The 8420-nt window shown below is 33.3% G+C and overlaps 1 pseudogene; it reads right to left on the bottom strand.

The window, feature by feature from the left end:
• Positions 1–6527: 6527 nt before the first annotated feature.
• On the bottom strand, positions 6528–6680 carry LOC142869637 (uncharacterized; annotated as a pseudogene).
• Positions 6681–8420: the final 1740 nt, after the last annotated feature.

Genomic DNA, 8420 nt, shown 5'->3' with positions numbered 1-8420 from the left:
TATGACAAACAGTGAAGTAGTAGAATTTAGAAAACTTGCTAGTAAAATCACACTTATTCTTTAGCTGTGGAAAGATAGGAAGGAGAGACACAAAATGATTTTAGTTTTCAAGCTGTTGTAACTAGGTCCAGACAAACAAGGTATTACAATTTGTTAAATGGATATTTAGAAAAACAAGCTTTGGAAAATTGACAATGTGCTCACTTTTAATCATAATTAATGTAAGGTCCCTATGAGATATCTAGTCTAGAGGGAAGTTTCATATATGGCTATGAAGTTCAGAAAAGTAGTTAAGGCAGAGGATTCAGGTATATTATTTATCAGTATATGGAGAGTTATAATACAGGAGTTAGTTTAAAATCCTGAGAGTGAATAAGAGAGATTATTATCAATCTCAGGATTAGAGGAAAGATTAGAATAAATTATTTTGTTATATCTCACCAAAAAGGATGCAATAATCTTCTCCCTCATTATCCTGCCTATTGTTCAAATCATTTAAATTAGCTTTAAAACAGCAAGTATATTAGAATATTATTTGCCCATTCTGTGTCAGTTACCATTCTAAATGTTGGGGAGACAATGTTTATATATATACATATATATATATATATATATATTCACAAAACCCTTAGAATTCATCAAACATAAATCTTTATAATCTATGATTAATGATTTCCTATCATCCAGAATATAATTTCAACTTCTAAATTTGGTATTTTATTTATTTATTTATTTGTCTATTTATTGAGACAGAGTCTTGCTATGTTGTCCGGGCTACAGTGTTGTGGCATCATTATAGTTTGCAACCTCAAAAGTCTGGGATCAAGTGTTCCTCCTGAGTAGCTGGGACTATAAGCACGCACCACCATGCCTGCCTAATTGTTTAAAATATTTGTAGATGCAGGTCTCCCTATTGCCCAGGCTAGGCTCAAACTCCTGGCCTCAGGCAATATTCCTGCCTTTGCCTCTCAAAGTGCTAGGATTATAGGTGTGAGCCACCACACCCAGGCCTAATTTGACATTTAGTTACAGTCATGCTCCATATTTCCATATATGGATGTTTCAGTCAGTGATTAATACATATGGCTGTGGTCTCATGAGATTATGATATGGTATTTATGCCTTACTTTTTCTATGTTTAGATATTTTATACACACAAACTCTTACCACTGTGTTATAATTGTCTACCCTATTAAGTACAGTATCATGCTGTACAGGTTTGTAGCCTACTAGCAATAGGCTATGCCATATAGCCTAGGTGTATAGTAGTCTCTAACATCTAGGTTTGTGTAAGTACATTCCATGGTATTTGTACAACGATGAAATTGCCTAACACCACATTTCTCAGAGCATATGTATTCCTTTCATTAAGTGACACATGACTATATCTTCATGACCTGAATAAAATCCTTATCTACCTCTAATAGGCATATATACTTTTTGTTTGCTTAGTATAGTTTGATCCTTTTTCTGCAAACAGAATATTTTACTTAACATTTCTCTCTCCCCTCAGTCCATGTGTTTTCATGGTGAGGGAATGATACATGATGGACCCATCATCCTGAGCAGGCATGGAACTGAGAGCTGACCCATCCAAACCCTTCTGTATAAAAGAATACAACTCAGATATGGACAATTGAAATAAGACTATCCAGAGCTAAAATGATTAAAGATTTCCTGCTTTTAAGAAAGCGTGGTAATCCTTCGAAAACATCATGCCCCTTTTTAACTGCCCTACTATGGAATTAGAATGTAAGCTGAAGTTTCTGGAAGGTACATATATAGTTAAAGAACCAGCCTGAAAATGGAGCATAGAGGAAATTAGCATCACAACAGAGAGAGATAACTTCAGTGCAATGATATTTTTTGACTAACTAAATTCAACTCTACTTGAAATGATTTTGATCTTTAGATTTTTCTAAACGTGTTTGAATAGGGATTTTGTCACTTACAAATGAACTCTTCCCCCATCTTGTAGTGTAGGTTTATAAGTACGGAGTTATAGAATCAGATGGTTTAAAACCTAACCTCTGACGTTATTGAACAAAGGAAGTTAAGTTGCTTAACTTTGCTATGTCTCAGTTTTCTGTTATGTAAAATGGAGATGATAATAGTATTAACATTGTAAGCTGGGTAAAAGTGAACAATATGTCTCCTTATCAATCATTGGTAAAATATAGCAAGATCATTATTATTATTGCCCATCACATATTTTACTCTCCAGCCTAAATGGAAGAACACAGTTTCTGGTAGTTACTTGGCATATGCCTGCCTCCATGCCCTTATTTTCCTTTGCCTAACAGCATTATTTCATGTAGCAAATATTTAATATGCTCTTATATGTTGAGTGTATTGCATATTACCAAGCATACAAAGATGCAAATATGTGATTCTTGCTCTTTAAATGCTCAAACTAAGTTGAAGTGAATTAGGAGATATATTGAATAATATTTATGTGTGTGTGAACATATAAATGTCAAGACAATACAGGAATGAGATGATAGAATATGGAAGTGAAGCAGAGGGAAAAGGTGAACTAGGTAACTGAAGGGAGAGAATTGGATGGATAGTGAAGTTGAGAGATTCAGGTTTGTTTGAATTTGCCCCGATTATATCTGTTCTCTTTGTGTAGTAAATAATATATCTTTTGCGAATAATTATGCCATAAACAACTTGTTAAAAATATATCTCCAACAATTATGAAGACAAAGCCTACTTCCATGTTACAAAGAATGAGTAAGGAGACTGTGCAGAATTTGTGATAATATATAAATCTCCCATTTGCTATTCTATAGAATTTCACTAATTCCTACCACCAATGATTATACATAATGAGCACCATAATATAAAATGGTAAATATCCATCCTTCTTTTGTGCATCTTTGTAATTTGTTAGATTATTCTATTAGTTATACTCCTCAAGGCCACAGACACGATAGAAGAGTAGGAAGAATTTGTACATTTTGCTGATAGAAGCTGCCTCGTCAGGCCCAAACTCCACACTTCTATATGGAGCTTTTAAAACTTGCACTTGCCAGTTTCTCATTTTGTTTTCTCTAGAACTACTTTCAAAATCTTTTTATTGATTCACTGTCGGTCTCTTCCAATATTTAACATACTTGGGAGGAGAGATTTTGCTTTTGTCACAATTCTAACACCACAGTTCAAATGCCATACTCTCACTAGATACTCATGGCGTATGTGGGCAACACAGTAGATGCTCAAAAAATAATGAATAAAAATGAAGTAAATAAAATTTATATTAAAACCTTTTTATTTTTAGGTAGTTATGGATTCATATGCAGTTGTAAGATATAATTAAAAATTGCTATTGAGCAAAACACCAGAGAAACCACAAATTTTTCCCATAATGGAAGGCATTCAGTTTTTATAATCAGCCATTATTTGCTTCTTTTCAAACTACTCTGAAATCAACATTACCAGTCAGACAAGTTGAATTTATTGTATTAGTTTTCGTATGTCAATTCCACAACCTTCATATGATTTCTCAATCATATCCGATTAACAAAATTATAAAAAATAGAAATCATACTTCAGATCATAAAAAGAAAGAAAAAATATCTTTTCTTGCATTTTTACATTTATATATTTTGCAAACACAGAAAGAAAGCCATGACTGTTATAAATCTATGATGTCAGTCCAATTTCCAATTTCTTTCCCAGCATATGACTATCATAGACATTTTTATTATAATGCAATAAACAGAAAAATAGATCTTAAAGAAGAAATGAAGTATTTTGCCAAAACTTTAAAAAAATAAATTATAAGGATGGAGTTTGTCTAAAGTAAAACTTTACCACCTTATGATTCCATTTTTTTTTCTGGGATCATTCATTTATTTGTTAATCAAATATTAATTCAACACATTTATATTGAGCACTTAGAATGTACCAGACACTATCTTTGTATAATTCAGAGAACAAAACAAATATCTTGTTTGTATAAATCCTAAATTTAATTGGAGAATATAGACACACACACACACACACACACGTGCTTGCAATACTCACAGACACATCAGTAGGCATAGAAAGACAGACAGTAGGCATAGAAAGAACAGTGACCATGAGGCAGTTGTGGGAGTAGCTATTATGTTTGAAAGAGCAGAGTGAAATGAGGTAAGGGAAGCAGATGCTTTGGTCAGAGTGGAAATAGAGGCTGAATAATTTAGGGCTCTGCAGGCCGATGTGATACTGTTGGCTTTTACCTTCAGTGTGATAAAAGGGATCTGTGTATTTTGAGCGGGGGAGTATCATGCCTTTATCTTTGCTTCTCTGGATAACCCTCGCTGCCAACAAGGGGCAAGGGCAAAAGCAAGGAGACCAGTTAGAAGTTTTAAGTTGCAAATTATTCTCCCACCATCATCAATCTGTAAGAGTTGAGAAATGGAAAAATAAAACTTTCTCATTATTATATATGTGGAGACCAGTTAATATCTCCAAAGGCTTTCAGTGAGAATTAAGTAGCTGAAAAAAATTTCCCTTCAAGAAAGCTCCAGGCTGCCCCTTTCATCATTGCCCTAACTCCTTTGCTATATAAAACTTCACATATCCACTCCTCAACTGTGTGTAAAACATGCATTTCTTTCTCTCCATTGTATTCACCTTTTTGTTTAAAGGAACATAAGTGTTAAGCTTCAGTTATTTTCGTTTCATCTTTCAAGTCTCTGTGAATTAAGCATAACCCGTATTTGAATCATACATCAAAACAATTAATGTACAGGACTGAATTATAGAGTTGAATATAAAAGGAACTTCATCTCCACTTGATGTACAATATATGTGAAATCTCCATTTGGATTAATGGAATTCAGGAATTCATTCACAGGCTCTGTGAAGAAATAGTTTTCAAGAGCTTTTAGAAGATTTCTCAGAATGTGTGTCTAGTTCAATTGTTCCATGTCTATTGACTTATGCTTAATTGGTTAATGAGTGCTTAAAAATTAACCTGACCACAAAACTCTTATTATTTCAATGTAAAAAGAGTATCTTCAGAATAATATCTATAGGGCTAATTGCTAAATGTCTTACTTATGCACAAATGATTTCTGTTCCTGTGATTATTTTTTCCTAATTTTCCATTTAGTGTTCACAGCCCTCAAAGGCTACTCTTTCTAATACTGTTTAATTTCAATGCACTCCTTCTAATGCCAGCCAATTTTGGATGGTCATCTGCATATAAGGCACCTTCCTAGCTATTATGGAGCCATAAAAAGTGAAAAATAATCTCTGCCCTGAAGGAGTTTATAATTGGTTACTTTAATGCAAATCTGGGAATAATAACTGCTATATTCAAGGTATGATTTTAGAACTTTTTCTGTAGCAGATAATAATGAACTAGATCTGACGAAAGAGTAAGAGTTCAATATTCAGAGATGGTATGTGTTAATGATTCTGTACCTTAAAGATAACCAACCGATCACTTCAGTCTTCTGTTTGAAATATTATTTCAAACAATCACAAGTACCTTTGTATTTATAATTCTGAAAACACCTGAGCATAAACCACTATCTTTATCTATTTAGCACACATTTTTATAGTGCTTATTATATACCAGATACAATTCTAAGAGTATTCCATACATACACTCATTAAATACTCAACACAATTTTCTGAAGTAGGTATTGTATTGACCCCACTTTACAAATGAGTATTTTCTATGCTCGTCTTCCTACAGTCCTTTTTCCACACAGCAGCAAGCTATTCAAGCATATTCCTACCTGCTCTATACCCTCCAATGAATTTCTGGACTACCTGAAATGAAATTCAAATTCCGTACATAGGTCTATAAAATATTATATGATCTGGTCCTTATGTAACTCTCTGTTCTTCTACTGCTCTCTCTTTAATTGCAGGCCTTCCTTTTGTCCCTGCACACAACAATCTCATTCCCTGCTCAGGGTTTTTGTACTTACTATTTTCTCTCTTTGTAAGGCTGTACCCACAGATCATCCTATGACTTGTTCTTCTTTCTTATTACCAAGGTCTTAATAAAATGTCAAATCAGCAGAGAGACCATTACTTTACTTATTCTAAGAAGAACTTTCCAATTGTTACTCACATTCTACTCCATTCTCCTGCATACAAGTCTTTAATGCTCTTAACAAGATGATTAAGTATTTCCCATTTAAATGTTTGTTTCCATGACTCTTGTCTGTCTTCCCCACTCTTGAGCTTTAAGCTTATTGAGGGCAGAGGCATTGCATATTTTATTACACAAAATTCCTGTAGCTGTTAGAGCATTTGGAAAAGAGTACCTTTGATAAATAGCTGCTTAATGAATGAATGGATACATATTTAACTTCAAATCCATTTTTAAAACTTTAAGTTTCTATTAACTTTCCATACTTCACAATCCATGCTTTTAATTTGGAACTATTCACTTGATTTTTGAGCCATTGTTATGAGTTAACATTCTCAATATTTAATAGAATTATAGAAATAATAATTTTATATCTAAAAATAATAAAATGGTTATAATTTCCATGCATATTGCTATGGTCAATCTCAATTATGCCTTAGAACAATAATATTAATTAAATATTATTTAGATAAGGGAACAGCCTTAGAGAGTGATATGGTCTCAATGTTTGTGTTCCCCCCCAAAATTTACAGTTGAGATTCTACACTTGATCTTAGCCAAAAGGCCGAGAAGCGATTACAGTTGAGATTCTAAACCCTCAGGTGCTGTTATTTATAGGAGGTGACATCTTTGGGAGATGATTAGATCATGGGGGTAGAGTCTTCATGATTGGAACCGGTAGCCCTAATAAAAGAGACCCACAGAACTAACTGGACCCTCCCATTATGTGAGGTTAGAGTGAAAAGATGGTTTTCTATGAGTTACTATGAGTTACTGGACATCAAATCAGCCAGTGCCTTGTTCATGGATTTCTCAGCATCCAGAACTGTGAGATAAATTCCTGTAGTTTATAAGCCACCTAGTCTATGGCATTTTGTTACATTAGTCCTAATAAACTAAGACAGAGAGATAAAGTATTGCTCCATAGAACATAGGCAAATGAACAGAGTTGAGGATATTTTAACACGTTCCATCTGACTTTTGAGCTTATGATCCAGATGACACCACTATACTTTCTCTTCAGAGTAAATAATGATTTTCGAGATTTGCCATAATACCTTGCTTTTATGATTGGCCTTAGTGTTCTAAGGAAAGACGCTTAAATATCAAACATGTCTTCAGGTAGAGGTGATACATGCCATTGCCACACTGAGGCAGTTATCGGGTAAGATTCCTCCTTTATACCTCCTTATTTTACTGTGAAGCCCTCCAAGATGATATTTTCCAGATGAAGTAGCTTCCAGATGGAGTCACTATAAAACCACACCAGACTTTACACTAGTAAAAATTCAGCCTAAATTTTGTTATGTATCTGTGACCCCTAAGTTTATTTGTTATCACAAAACCACATCATAGTCTAGTTTATCCTAATAACAAGATCAACTTATAGTTTTGGAAAATATGCAATTATTAAAATCTGTTACAGGTTTTGAAAATATGTATTTTCTAAAACCATGCCTGCCTAGTAGTACCACATACAAGCAAACAAATTAATTAATGAGCAATGTGATATATTTCCATCTCTCCTACTCCCAGTCTCTTGGCCAAAATTGGTGACATGGCTACAACCTTCCTGCAAGTGAAATATAAATGAGCACGTTGAATGTGATGGTGAAACCTAACTGTCTAAGCCCAAGTGTTGTATTCTCAGAGGAGATACTATGAAACAAACATTGGTCCTTATCATATTTCACTAGGCATAAATGGTTGAAGTGTAAATTCTAAAATATTTTTAAATAACTTATAGAAAAAAATTCAGGTAAAGATTCACCTCAACGCTTTTTATTAATAGGTAGAAATTATTCTCAGATTAATAAGCATTTTAACATTTGGGAATATAATGCACAAGATCTGGGCAGTGAATGTAACACATATGTACTTCAATAGCCACATTTGCAATAAGAAGTAATTGGAATGCTACAAAGAAATAATGCTTGCAATTACATAACAGTCATTATAAAGTAAACTTGGCTTGGAATCTGCACATCTAAAATAATAATTATAGGAAAGTACTTAATATGACATGAAAGAGTACTAAATTAGTATACCTTCCTAAAATGACATTTATACATATATAAAGCAGTTTATCTCAATTTTGGTGTTTGTGTGGCTATTTCACATATATCGTGTGGCTGCAATGTGCAAGTCTTAAAAATTAAAAAACATTCTAAACTTATTTGATATAATTGACAAATTCCATGTTTAAAAATTAACAAATAGTTCAATGGAGTAAGGATACTTCCAGGAGAACATTTGAAAACAATATAGATGATGCAGCAATATGAAATTTGATCTTCCTAACAATTGACAATTACCT

Source organism: Microcebus murinus, chromosome 2, assembly GCF_040939455.1.
Source record: "Microcebus murinus isolate Inina chromosome 2, M.murinus_Inina_mat1.0, whole genome shotgun sequence".
Lineage (NCBI taxonomy): Eukaryota > Metazoa > Chordata > Mammalia > Primates > Cheirogaleidae > Microcebus > Microcebus murinus.
Note: the sequence above shows the minus strand (reverse complement) of the source record. Positions and strands in the feature narration are given on the sequence as shown.